Here is a 13,576-nt window from a genome sequence, read left to right as displayed (position 1 = left end):
CTTTCCTTTGACAACTCCCTAAACTCTATGCTTAGCTAACTCTCTATAGCTCATAAAGCTCTATAAATGACTGATGCCTGCCATAGCTCCATAACTTCTGCTGTTCAATTGATCAATCAATCAATCAATCAATCAGACCTTTCACTGAGACCTCTCTTTGCCCTACAGACACTATCCCAGCCAACTACCAGACCCAAGCATTATTTGCTCAACCCTTTTCTATTACTCTATGGTGCCTCTATGACATACAATTTCTAATTAACTCCACTGGATTATTTTCTTCCTCTAAACAGTTTGCTTTCATATCTACTGCCTCCGTTTCAGCCTATATCCATATTGTTTCCCCACTGGTCACTTATTCTGTCCCCACTATTTCACTATGAACCCATTCTTGCTATGTTCCTGCTAGCTCTTTATTAACCTGTACTAGACCTGTCCCTACTCTCTATCCCTACTAGTGGCTAGCAGCTCATTAACAGCATGCAGGCAAGCACTGGATAAGAATATGCTCAATATGACATATTTGCTATGATCTTATATGATGGATTAAAACCAGTCTGCAATGTGCTGTGTGTATGTGGGGAGCTGCCGGTGAGGTACTAAACTAGTTCTGATGGCGGCACTGAGTTTCACTCACTGAATAATACAACATTCTTACTAGCAGCATAGGTTTTCCCTACCTACCCTAATATCCTAACGCTAGGCCTAGCTATGTTTCTAATACTATTCATACTAATTAATCTTGCAATATATAGTTATATTACATTTCCTTTTATTAAAATGTCTATATCGCCCTCTATTTATACTTATTTAATCATATTACTTTTTATTCCTTTTTTTAGTTATATCTCTGTCTCTATTTAAACTTATTGACCATATATAATTATATTTCCTATACATCTTTCCTTTATTACTATGTATCAATAACTTTTTATACTAATTAAAGCTATATTATAAAACATATTTTGCCTCTACCTATTTTTTGATTTTCTTATACTAATGTTTCTATTTATACTAATAAACCATAAATCAATATATTATTTATAACCCTTTCCCATTATAACTATTTTTACATTTTAATCTCTACTTGTATTGATGTATATAATATAATTATATAACCTATTCACATTTCTCTTATTATTATTCCTATTTTTCTCTATCTATTTGTTTATAAGCACCTTATTTAATTATATTACCTGATCCCTTACCCGGTTATTATTTCCCTGTTTCTATCTCTATTTGTTTATTTGAACTTTAGATGATTAAATTACCTGTACCTTTTCCCTTATTATTATATCCATGTTTCTACCTCTATTTGTTTTAATTAACCTTATATATAGATATACATATAATTATATACATATATTTATAACAATTGACCCTTACTATTTAATTTGTGTAAATGTTTTGCCTTTACCCTTTTATCTAGTTCAATCCCCGTCTCTCTCCTATACAGTATATCCTAATTAATTTGTGTTTTACCTATACCTTTTTTAGTTAAACTACTTAATATACTATTACTACAGTATGTCTGTTTTTTTAACAACCATATTAATTAGATAATCCATAAGTTTTTCTTTTATTCCTAGTTATGTTTCTATCTCTGTTTCTACTAATTAGATATATTACCTATTATGCGTGCTTTACCTTTTTAACTAAATTACTTTATATACTATTATTATCTTTGTTTTAACATTATATAATTAGATTATCCATACCCTATTCTTTTATTCCTATGTCTAGTTATGTTTCTATTGCTATTTCTACTAATTACATATATTAGCTATTTTTTTTACAGATTTTTTTAACAAAACTAATTTATTCAGTTTTCTAATTATCCATATTTTTCCTTTGTGTTTTTCCTTTATGTTTTTCCTTATGTTTATCCATATCTCTATTTCTATTATATACCTTTATACCATTACTTTATTACTACCTTTATATTATTACCTTAGCTATATTATTATTATTAAAACAAATTCTCTCCCTCTCTCTATTTATTCTCCCATAATATCGTTGTTGTTTTTTCTCAATGCTGGTCTGATGGACGATCATGATGTTATGTGATGCTGATGCAAGTGAATGAGCAGGTGATGAGGAAGATGATCTTGATGCATCAGATGGATGAGTTGAATGGCTGAGACTCAGTAATACAGTTGGCTCACTCCTTGTACCAGGTGAAATTCAAATAAGAAAAACCTGAATATTGTGACTCTCCTGTGTTGTGGTGTTGTTGTCCAGGAAATCCAGTGGTGACAGTGACTTTCCATAGCTCATCTTGATGAAGACTGCACGAAACACGTTGTGTGTTAATAGTAAAACAGGGTATGTTCAATTTATAAAGGGGATATTCACTTTATAGTGCCATTTAGTGAGCAATAGGCATTAACATTACAGAAAATTTAATTATCAGGCTTGAATTTTATTTTTGTATTTATCCCTGCATTAATGCCCTCTCCTGTTCTTCATTTCACATGCATACACATCAGGATTATTAATTAATATAAGTTACAAAAACATGTATTTAATTATTCAGATCTCACCCAATGTTTAAAGGACAATGAAACCCAAATTTACTGTGTGGGGGGTCCAATGTGTTATAAAAAATTTTTAGTTTTCCCAGCAAACTTTCCATTGTAATATTGTGCCACCCTCCTACATTGCTTTATGAATCTTACCTTGGGTAGACTGCAAAGTAGAGTATTATGTCTGAAATTCACTGGTGAGTGAATAATTAGAAGTGCATTTCCATTAAAATAGGCTTCAGTAATGTACTTACTTCTGTTCGCTGGACAGGTGGTGGTATTTTCTTCTGTTCCAGTTCCTCCCAATCAATAGATGAGTAAAATTGGTGGTATCGTATTTCTCCATATATGCCTGGGGATCCATCATCAGTAGCTAAAGGAAAGCAAACAATTATTTTAACTTTGAAACAATCCTGGCGCATGTGATATTAGCTCTAATGTGAATATATATCTATGTGCTTTTTTCAACAGCCAAGAGCAGCAAATTATAAATGGTTTCTAACATATTTTCAGAAGTAAGAATGTCAAAGGAAAAAGCAAAGCCAGAAAAATCTTATATTGTGGGAAATAGGCCATATTCTGTATGTGTAAATATACTCACATTTTTTAGAAGATGCTTTAGATCTATGCTAAGTGGAAAGTAGAAAGAGAATCGCACAGACACCAAATATGTTGCAGGTGGGGAGCGTCCCCTATTTTTTATTGTGACCACCTGTGCATCATTTTTTAGATTAGATCTATGCTAAGCCAGTCAGGTATCTCAGGCTCATTGCAGATGGTGTATGTGATGACCTTCTCTCTATCATGGCCATCATAAAATGGAGACTTACCTAACATTGTAAAGTGCAACATGTACTTGCTTTCTCTATATTAAACAATTAAGAGGATAATATTTTCTTTCCTCTGTTTTTACACCATATTGGGGCAGATAACATTAATATAATATATAATATATAAATTCGATCCCTTGATAAATCTGCCCCCTACTGTACCTGAGTTTGAAAGGCTGCAAAGCCTTGGCACAGGTATGGGTTTTCTTTGGCAATTCTGTCCAGATTTTCAAGTCGTCTCACATTTTTTCTTTAAGACTTTAATGGCAATGTATGGCCAGTTTGGGAAAGTAATATGCACACACATTTTCATTAGCAGGCATTAGCTGGCATTATTAGCAAGAGCTAGGGGTATCCTGGAGTTCACAGTGCATCATGGGAAATGTAGTCTTTCTTCAAATTAGTAATGAAATACTGCTCTGTGCAGTACTGTGAATGCTTGTATGGGATTTATAGTTTATTGTTATTTCTAGTTTAGCCTGCTGCTCTCATAAGAAGAAAAAAAGGGACAGGAAATCACAGGACACAGTTCATATTTGTGCTAAAAGATTTGTACCAAACCAAATTGACATGTAAAATTTGGTACTATGGCAACAGATTAGGTGCAGTTGACAATTTTGGGCCACATTTTGGAAAAATTATAAATGTAAAAAGAGTATTTTTTCAAACTGATCTCCCTACCAGCCATGCTGTCATCCTTTCTGCTTCTCTTTTTTTTTATTTTCTCTAATTCTGGGGATTTGTGATAGAGGGATCTCATACCCACTAATGTGTAAAATAAGCCTACCAGGCAACATGACACGCTAGGTCCACTCTCACAGCTATAAGATATAGCGGGTGACAAATGGTATGGATTTTTATATGCAAATAAGGTTGGGGGCCCACTGGGAGATCCTCTGGTAAACTAATTTAAACCTAGCTGTTCTGTGTGTTAATATAATACTTCCCACACCAGTCAGTTGAACTGAAGAAGCTGCTCGGATGAGTAGTGAAACGTCTTCAATGATTATTCAGCAAGTCCAGTTTTTTTAGAACTACTTATACTAGATATTGTCTTTATGCAACTAGACTCAGCATTGCTTAGTATGAAGATTTATTGCATTAAAATTAAATCTGAAGATGTATAATTATTAATGTTTACAAATATGTTTGTTAACTTTGGGACTTTTTGGCTGCTCATAGGCTGGACTTTTTATTGTGTACAAAGAAAATGAAATTGTTATTAACTGAGGCTGTGGTACCTGAGCTGATAATAGAAGCATCTATGATGAGCGTTCTAAGTATACCTTTCCTCGACCTGATCTGCAGTCTGCTGTGAAAGGTGAACACTATACTTGTTACATGTTCATGTTCTGGCACTGAGTTTTATTTTGACTTGCTGCAGCAAAAAAAATTTGGTTTTGCATATGGCTGCTTGATTCTGGTTTGATATTCAGCATGTAAAAAAGAATAGAAATTAGTCCTAATTTAGTCCCAGTATTCTCTACTTTATATTGTTTGCCTACAGTGTATAAGCCAAGTGTGTGTGTATGAAATGCAGTTTTTGTGAATGCAGTGTAGTGCAAGTAGACTTACAGGGATACTGTCATGGGAAAACTTGTTTTTTTTTTCAAAACACATTAGTTAATAGTGCTGCTACAGCAGAATTCAGCACTGAAATCCGGTTTTCAAAAGAGCAAACTTTTTTTTATATTTAATTTTAAAATCTGACATGGGGCTAGACATAATTTCAGTTTTCCAGGTACCCCCAGTCATGTGACTTGTGCTCTGGTAAACTTCAATCACTCTTTACTGCAGTACTGCAAGTTGGAGTGATATCACTTCCTCCCTTTCCCCCAGCAGTCTAACAATAGAACAATGGGAAGGTAACATATAACAGCTACCTGACACAAAATAAGATGGTAAATCTAAGAACAGTACTCAATAGTAAAAAACCCAAGTCCCACTGCGATTCCTCCAGTTACATTGAGTAGGAGGAACAATAGCCTGCCTGAAAGCAGTTCCATCATGAAGTGCTGGCTCTTTCTGAAAGCACAGCATTAAGCAAAATGACCTGAGAAGTAAAAAAATATATACTACTTGGTTCAGGAATTAGATTTTATATGGTATGTGTGAATTATTTGTGGTGAATTATTTGCAATGTAAACAATGTAATTTAGAAGTTAAAAACTACGACAAGACAGTATCCCTTTAAGGACGACATTTACACATGGTTTGTACCTGTATTCCTGCACAGTGGTCTATAAAATATAATGTAGCTCTGATAAAAATGGAGCTCATTCCAGAATCCACTTGTATCTGAAATAATCTTTATTTTGTATTGGGTGCAAATTAGTAGGTTTCTATCACCTCAAAATATCATTTTTCTAACCCAAAAATAGATATGTTGTTGAGATCTTCCAACTGATTAACAAGATGGTCTTACATATCTGGAAGATGGTTCAAAAGGTATTGGAGTTGAAAATTGTTTTTTAAAAATATTATGTATTATGTCATGAAAATCAAAGTGCCCGAGCAGAGCCATAGATGTTTAGGAAGTAGACACAAAGATGTGTGATTGATTAGCTATCATACATGCTTAATTGGCAATAACTAGCGCAATAGAGGTTATCATGAATTAGCATAGCACAAAAACTAAACAAATCTTTGCCTTGAGTGCCTTTAGATAAACTGTTCTGCTTCCAAGGGCAAATATCTGATATGGAATTATATTTAAATTAACATTAAAAATAGCTTAATATTAATATATATATATAGGCATTGTATCCTTTGGGCAGAAAGATTGGAACCTTGGGTTTTACAGATAAAGTGTGTGTGTACTTCACAAACACATCTTTTCTTTCTGAAAGAGTTCAGAAAAATATGAATCAGTCTATGTGAAATAGATTTAATTCCATAGAGACAGAAAAGACTCCATGGCTGATTGCAGTTGAACACGATAGTGACAGCCTGCTGTCCTGCAGTTTTATCCAATTATCCTGCATTGTCACTACCACTCACTATCTCTCTCTCTCTCTATATATATATATCTATATATATAAATATATATATATATATATATATATACAAAATCCTCCATATAATTTCTGTCTTAAAGGTTTTAGGTTTTGTGCATTATAAGATTTTACACTATATGGACATTTTCTTTCTGCATTTCTGTGCCTATGTAATGCTAGTAATTTAGTGCCTGTCTTTGCAGTGCTTAATTGATTTATCACAATAGAGTGATGAGGTTTGACATGCTATTTCAGAGCCCCTAATGATCATTACAAAAAAATTCTTTAAGCCTGCAAAACTCTATGCAATGCTGAATTTGTTTCTGTTATAAGATTTAATTATTTGATAGCTTCCTTTATTTAGTTGAAAACTGATACTCAGTATATAACAATAAAGTTATAGAATATGTAGGCCAGCCTAATGAGTTTATAGCTGTAAATCGTCATGTACGTAAAATTAGAGCATCCCTATCACTTATAGGGGATCTGTAACCCTACCTAGTTCATATCACACTTGCACCATAATCTTTTTTGCATCTTAAATAGTTTCATATTTCCTACATGTTGGTTTTCCTACATGTTATCATTGCATCTGACGAGCCATTGCACCAATCTCCTCCAGGTCTTTGGATATGGCATATATACGTATGTATATAGCAATTATATGATACAAGAGCTGATTGATGGTCGAAAATATATTCCAGTGATACCTATATCAATTACTTTATGGTTTACAATTGTTTATTAGCTCAGAAAGCGTCAGACAAAAGTGGCATACGGTGCATTTCAGTATTCATAGTTTGGCAGGATGCAAATACATGTACAGTAAGGGATCCCTTATTCAAAAACCTGTTATCCAGAAAGCTCCAAATTACAGGAGGGTCATCTACCATTGAGTCCAATATAAGTAATAGACATAAGATATGGTGAGCGAAGTTATGGAAAAATACATTACCAGGAAAACCCCAGATCCCAAGAATTCCTGTTACTTCTAATATCCTCATATTTTCCAACAAGGGGTACTTTATTTATTATAATATACAAGTTTAAGTGAGTCATGTGACAGAAATTACATCACTACTCACCGTTTATATCTGATGACATCACTAGTCACCATTTAGAAGGATATCATTTACAAGCTATTCATGGCTTTGGGTATTATATATATATATATATATATATATATATACACATACAAACTTAGTGTATTTAATTTCATATGCTGGTAGGAGAATATTTGCACCTGTCTAAATAAAAATAGAAACCGGCCATATGCATGCCTTCTATACTGTAGACCATGATAAGTAACCAAAACAACATATCTCTCCTGTCTCCGAAATGGAAACTTCAACTTACCCCTTTAAAGTTGTGCTCAGCCATTTTAATGCAGGCAGCATAGAGATGGATACAAAAGTATTATACAGTAGAACCTTTTCATTGTTGAGTGCCTGCATCCCTTAAGCCCTCACAAAGAATTTAAAGTACTCACAAGAGAATATTAAGCCTTTTTTTTTTTTATAAGTAAGCCCAGTCCATTGCATTTTTTGTTTGCTATTACTGATGATAAGTAGGTGCAGTGGGTTTAGGATTTCCACATCATTTTCCTTAACAAGTATATTTTCAGTTGTGTTTGTTCAAGGCTTGAAAATAATAATAACGTATTGTTTAGATATTCTGATATACAACTAATTTCCACTTTTTTAATTTCACACCATATAATAAACTTTATTAATTTTCTAAGTATCTATACTAAAATGATGGCAGATGACCATAGCACAATGTTTTGGAGTACAGAGGACACATTTGAAAAAAAACACAGTAATCTGACATGCTGTCTGCTCCATAAATGGAATGCTGCCTGGATAAGCAGAGCTCCATTCTACAGGGGCAGGCACTCTACCTGCTGGTAAACACAGGGCTGTCCTGACGCTGCACTCTGTACTGTACTCTTTGCAGAGCGCACCTAACGCTGTACTCTGTACTGTACTCTTTGCAGAGCGCACCTGGAAGAGGGGAACAAATGCACCTAGAATGAACACTAAAGGGTACACTCTTGCTCCCCTTAGTGCTCTTGCACATGTGCCCCTGGGAATAAGTATGACCCCTATAGTGGCTCTTCACAGAGGGAAATAATGTTTCTGTGCTGTATCCTGTGCTTGAGGTTAATACTTCATGGGTGCTTACTATTACCCTGGAATTATGTGTCAGTCTTTAGCTGCTATCTGGAAGCATTTAGTTTAACTCCAAGCAGTTTCTTTTGTGGAAGCTCTTAGGTGTTCAGAAAAAATAGCTTTTTGCCACCGGGAATCACAATTACCCATGAGGACCAAAGTTGACAAGACAGTCTGACTTGGTTCTGTGTGTAAGTGTGACAGTGTGTGGTGAGAGGGGAAACACCTCTCTGCTTATGTGTACTGTATGTGTGCGGTTATGTACATTAGTATTTATGAGTGGTCATTACTGTAAAGTACTTGTAGGAAGCCATCAAATCCCAGCTGAGCATCAATGTATTTATTCTGTTTGAAGAAGGGAGGCTTTATTGTGTATATATCACTTCATGATTAAGCTTTAAATATATATATATATATATATATATATATATATATATATATATATATATATATATATAGATTTGTGGCTGTCCAGCCTTCTACATACTCTTTTTATATAACCCATATAGGCGCAAATTTAATAACTAACCTCCGAAAATTTGCCAGCAATGGCTTTGCTCACATCGCAACACTTCGCCACGCGTAGATTCGCCAGGACAACGCTAATTCATTAAAATCCGAGGTTGCGTCCAGGACGACGAATGCTGGCAAAGTTGTGCTATCGTTACTGCGTCAAGCGAAGCGAAGTTGCGCTAGCGTTGGCTAATTTGCATACGGCAAATGCATTACACTACACAAGCCCGGGAACCCTTAATAAAATAAAAAAAAGTTGTTATATTGCCCTACACATGAGCCCAGTGTATAGTTTATGTGCCATATGTTAGGAAATGTAGGGGGGAAGCCAGTAACCCCCAAATGTTACACTATTTTTTTCACCCTGAAAAATGAAAAGACGCCAGCGTTTTTTGGGATTTTGCCCTTTAGTAAATTTGCCCCATAGGGGAGAACAAATACATTACTATTTGCTTCTGAATAATTTTTTTTTTTAGAGATTTAAGTTCTTAAGGTTTTGAAAGGAGAAAGAAAAGCACCTCCCTATTATGCATTATTTTGAAAAAGTTCACTCTCCTGCCTGCTGGGTATTCAACAGTAGCCTAATGGATGCAGGATGGATCTTACAGCCTTTATCACAGCTGTACTATTATTTGTATGCAGTGCTGCTGATTTTACATTCATCTCTGTAGATGTAGTTTTGTGGCTCAGTAAGTATCGTGCTGATGTCAGAAGTAAAGGCAAATAATTAGTTCTCAAGGATCCTGTACCCCTAAGAATAACAAAACAACAATGGGGCTTTTGTTCCAAAATTATATAATGTATTATTGTGTTATGTATTGTACAATGTTTTTTTAAAAAAAATATTTACACATTCTAATCAAGCAGCACCCCCAGGTTTAAAATTATATAAACTCTGGTCTGCTTGCTGGGCTTTGCCAAAAAATACATTTCATATTGATCATCTCTCAGACTTGACATTACCTTAAAATCTTGTTATTCTACTTGTTACTCTAAACAGGCTAGGAAATCAGTTTGCATTCAGTTGATGGCTTAGCCCCTGCCCCTGCAGATGCCCATATTGGTAAAAAAAAGAGCAGTGAGTCAAGAGCAGGTAGAATCGTCTTTAATGGATCTTCTTGCATCAGCTGAGCCGATGGTCCTGGAGGTGCAACATGACAAGGGAAAACACTAAATAAAAGGATAAACTCCTGCATTAATGTGAGCTGCAAGTTGAAAAGAGTTAGGAAGAATGTCTAAAATAGCAGTGCTGCAACCCAGGGCTGGTGCATAATTTATAATAGAGGAGTTCTAGCCTCAAATTGGCACCCCAAAAAATTTAGCTTGCATTATTCTTTAAATATATTCTGACGAAATTATTAAAAAGATCAATATACTCTATGCTAGAGGCTGCACTCCCTCCTGCCCCTCCTTTGCAACAGTTAACATTATAAAAAGTTCAAGCATATTAAACAGAACAGAACGAAGCCCCTTTGAGCAGTTTCAATAATACATAGACAGTAGCTCATCCATAGTAGCAGAAGTACAGATGGAGAATCTTACACTTTGGGCTTTATTTGTTCAAGCAATGAATCATTATCATTGTACAGGAAAGGTATCATTTGGCAAAGAGGCATGTGTCATTAGCAGTGCACAGATTTAATGAATAAATATTTGCATGAGTCATTATAAGAATAAAGAGAAACTCTCCATCATAAGAAAATAAATATTTTGGGTCAGGTCATCAGCATCATTATATAACTATAATTATATCCTTATGAATGTAGCCAGCATCTATCTCTAAAATGACATACATTACCAGCTTAACACACGGTTTATGCACAAATGAGTTATACTTGAAATATTTCCTGTTTCTAAGAATGGTTCTATTATTTATATTATATAGTGCATGCCCAGTTAAATCTGTTAGCTTAAGCTATTGTCATTGTATTATATATTTTTATGTGTGTATTTTTATTAATGTGAGAACATACTGTACATGTGCACATATTGTATATATGTGTTATTAGTGTGAGCAGCCCTGCTTGCTTCTTTATAGAAAACTATTTAAAGTCTCTAAAGAATTGGGTGTCCTAATCTTCATGTAAATTGTAGCTTATTGTCTAGCATTTAGAGTTGATAACATTTTAATTGCACATTTCCCCTACTTCTTATTGGTAAGGTAAAAATAGGAAGTTTAAAGGATAATGAGAGCTGAATTTACTGGTGGTGTCAATGTTAGGTAAACTACAGTATTTCTTCCCTGGTATTTCTATTGTGAAAAATGCACTGGGGGAAGAAACACCACTATCATGCTCTACTGTGTATACATTTGTCCAAGTTTGATGGGGGATAATTGGAAAAGGTTAATAAAATAGCATTGAGCTACTTTTCCACTGGCTGGTGCAATTTTTTTCTAAACAGGTGCACTGGCTCGGAAAAAAACAAATGCATTCACTGGTTGGAGATCAAACATATTGAACCCAACCCCAGGAATTTGGCTTTCCTTGTTTTATATTGAAAAATTGAGCCTCTGTGAGGTGGTGCACACAAAAATCTAAACTGTAGTTAATGCCTGGGTGCTTTTATCAGTGCAAAAAGATTTTCTTTTAGTTTATTTCAACGTTTCGGCTCTTAACTCAAGCCGTCATCAGGAAATTTTTTGATGCACTTTATATATATATATATATATACATGCAAAACATAATGATCTCCCCTAGAGGCAGGTACTGTAAATACCAAGTATCAATGGACTTCATTGGCAGTGGGAAGCAACCTTTGAAGCTTTGTTAAAAATGTAGCTGTGGTGAACTTATTTACATATAAGGATGCACTGAATCGAGGATTTGTTTCTAAACTTGGCTTAACTTTTTTGAAGTATTTGGATATGGCCAAATTGTAAGTATTCAGCCAACTGAATCTAAACAATTAACTATAAAAGGGAAACTATACCCCCCAAACAATGTAGGTCTCTATAAAAAGATATTGCATAAAACAGCTCATATTTAAAACCCTGATTCATGTAAATAAACCATTTTCATAATAATATACTTTTCTAGTAGTATGTGTCATTGGGTAATCATAAATATAAAATTGCCATTTTAAAAAATAAGGGCCGCCCCCTGGGATCGTAGGATTCACTGTGTACACAAACATACCAAAAAACCATACTTGTTAGGTCACATGAGCCAATTAACAGACAGAGTTGTGTCTTTTGCTTCAACACATCTTCCTGTAACAGTTAGAGCTGCAGTATTTCTGGTCAGGTGATCTCTGAGGCAGCACACAGACCATCACAAAATGGTGGTTCAAGGCAAGAGATGTAAAAGGGCAATATTTGTTTAAATATATATACCAGTTTCGTAAGATTCTTTAATATGCCACTTAATATGATGTAATCTATCTGTTGTTTAAGTGTTCATTTTGGGGGTATAGTTTTCCTTTAAGTACGACTTTATAGCTGTGGACAACTGAACATGATCTTTTATTCTTTAGAGATGATGCAATTTTTTGTTTTTCATTTTATTTGCACAACTAATTAAGAAATGTGAAATATTAAAGCAAACATCAACTTCAGAACATTTGTCTCTACAAATTTATGAGGAATTAAAACACTCAGAAGGAGCATTTGCGAACACATGCAGTAGGTTAAGCTATTTATAAAAATAAAATTAAGTGTCATTTCCAGAATTTGACAGTTACATGCCTTTTTTAGCTCATGCTAACAGCTCATATTAAAATTATAATTATCTCTGTTCATTGTAGAGTTTGATTGATATACAGTAAATAAACACCAGGAACTCAAATCAAGGTAAAATAAAATACCAGACAAAAATGTTCTCACAGCTGTATGTTATTTCAGGGACACACAATGTGCCTGGTATATCAGCACTACAGCAACAGAGATACATAGCTAGTGTTGTGTTGAATCCTGATTAGTATGTAGCTTACTCTGAGGCCTACACGACCTTTTACCTCTTGTTTATATTTTTTTGTATATTCTATATAGAGCATATATTTTCATATAACATGATGTATAAGATGGAGCTACGTGCAGAATGTAATAGTTATAAAAAGCGGAACCTAATAGCCAACGCCTAGCTAGCTGGTTATTATGAAATTGCTTGTGGTCAGGTGGATAAACAACTGTACCAAGGAAAAAGTTTATGCCCATATAATATACAATATTTTTGCTTAGCCTCATTACATAGATTTAATGCAGATGAATTTTAACTAATCATGTATAACACAATGCTTTTGATATGATTTGAAACATGATAAATATGTAAGGGTCGGTTTGGGCAGAACGTTCTCCCGAGCTACCGAATTCTTCTGTATTCTATATCTCAATAAGCTTCCTTCTCTGAAATTTTGAAAGGGCATTGGCTGCATCTTTGGGATAGACACTCACCGAGGTCCAGACCCAACACTTATAACTGCATGTACATGCCCTTTCTTTGTGCTGTACATATAGACAGATTGTACTTGTGCATATACAGGGTGTTCATGCAAGCGCCAGGTAAAAAGAAGCTTGCATAGAACTACCAATACACTCTGGGGAG

Source organism: Xenopus laevis, chromosome 1S (assembly GCF_017654675.1).
Source record: "Xenopus laevis strain J_2021 chromosome 1S, Xenopus_laevis_v10.1, whole genome shotgun sequence".
Taxonomy (NCBI): domain Eukaryota; kingdom Metazoa; phylum Chordata; class Amphibia; order Anura; family Pipidae; genus Xenopus; species Xenopus laevis.
This window is presented reverse-complemented; position numbering follows the sequence as displayed.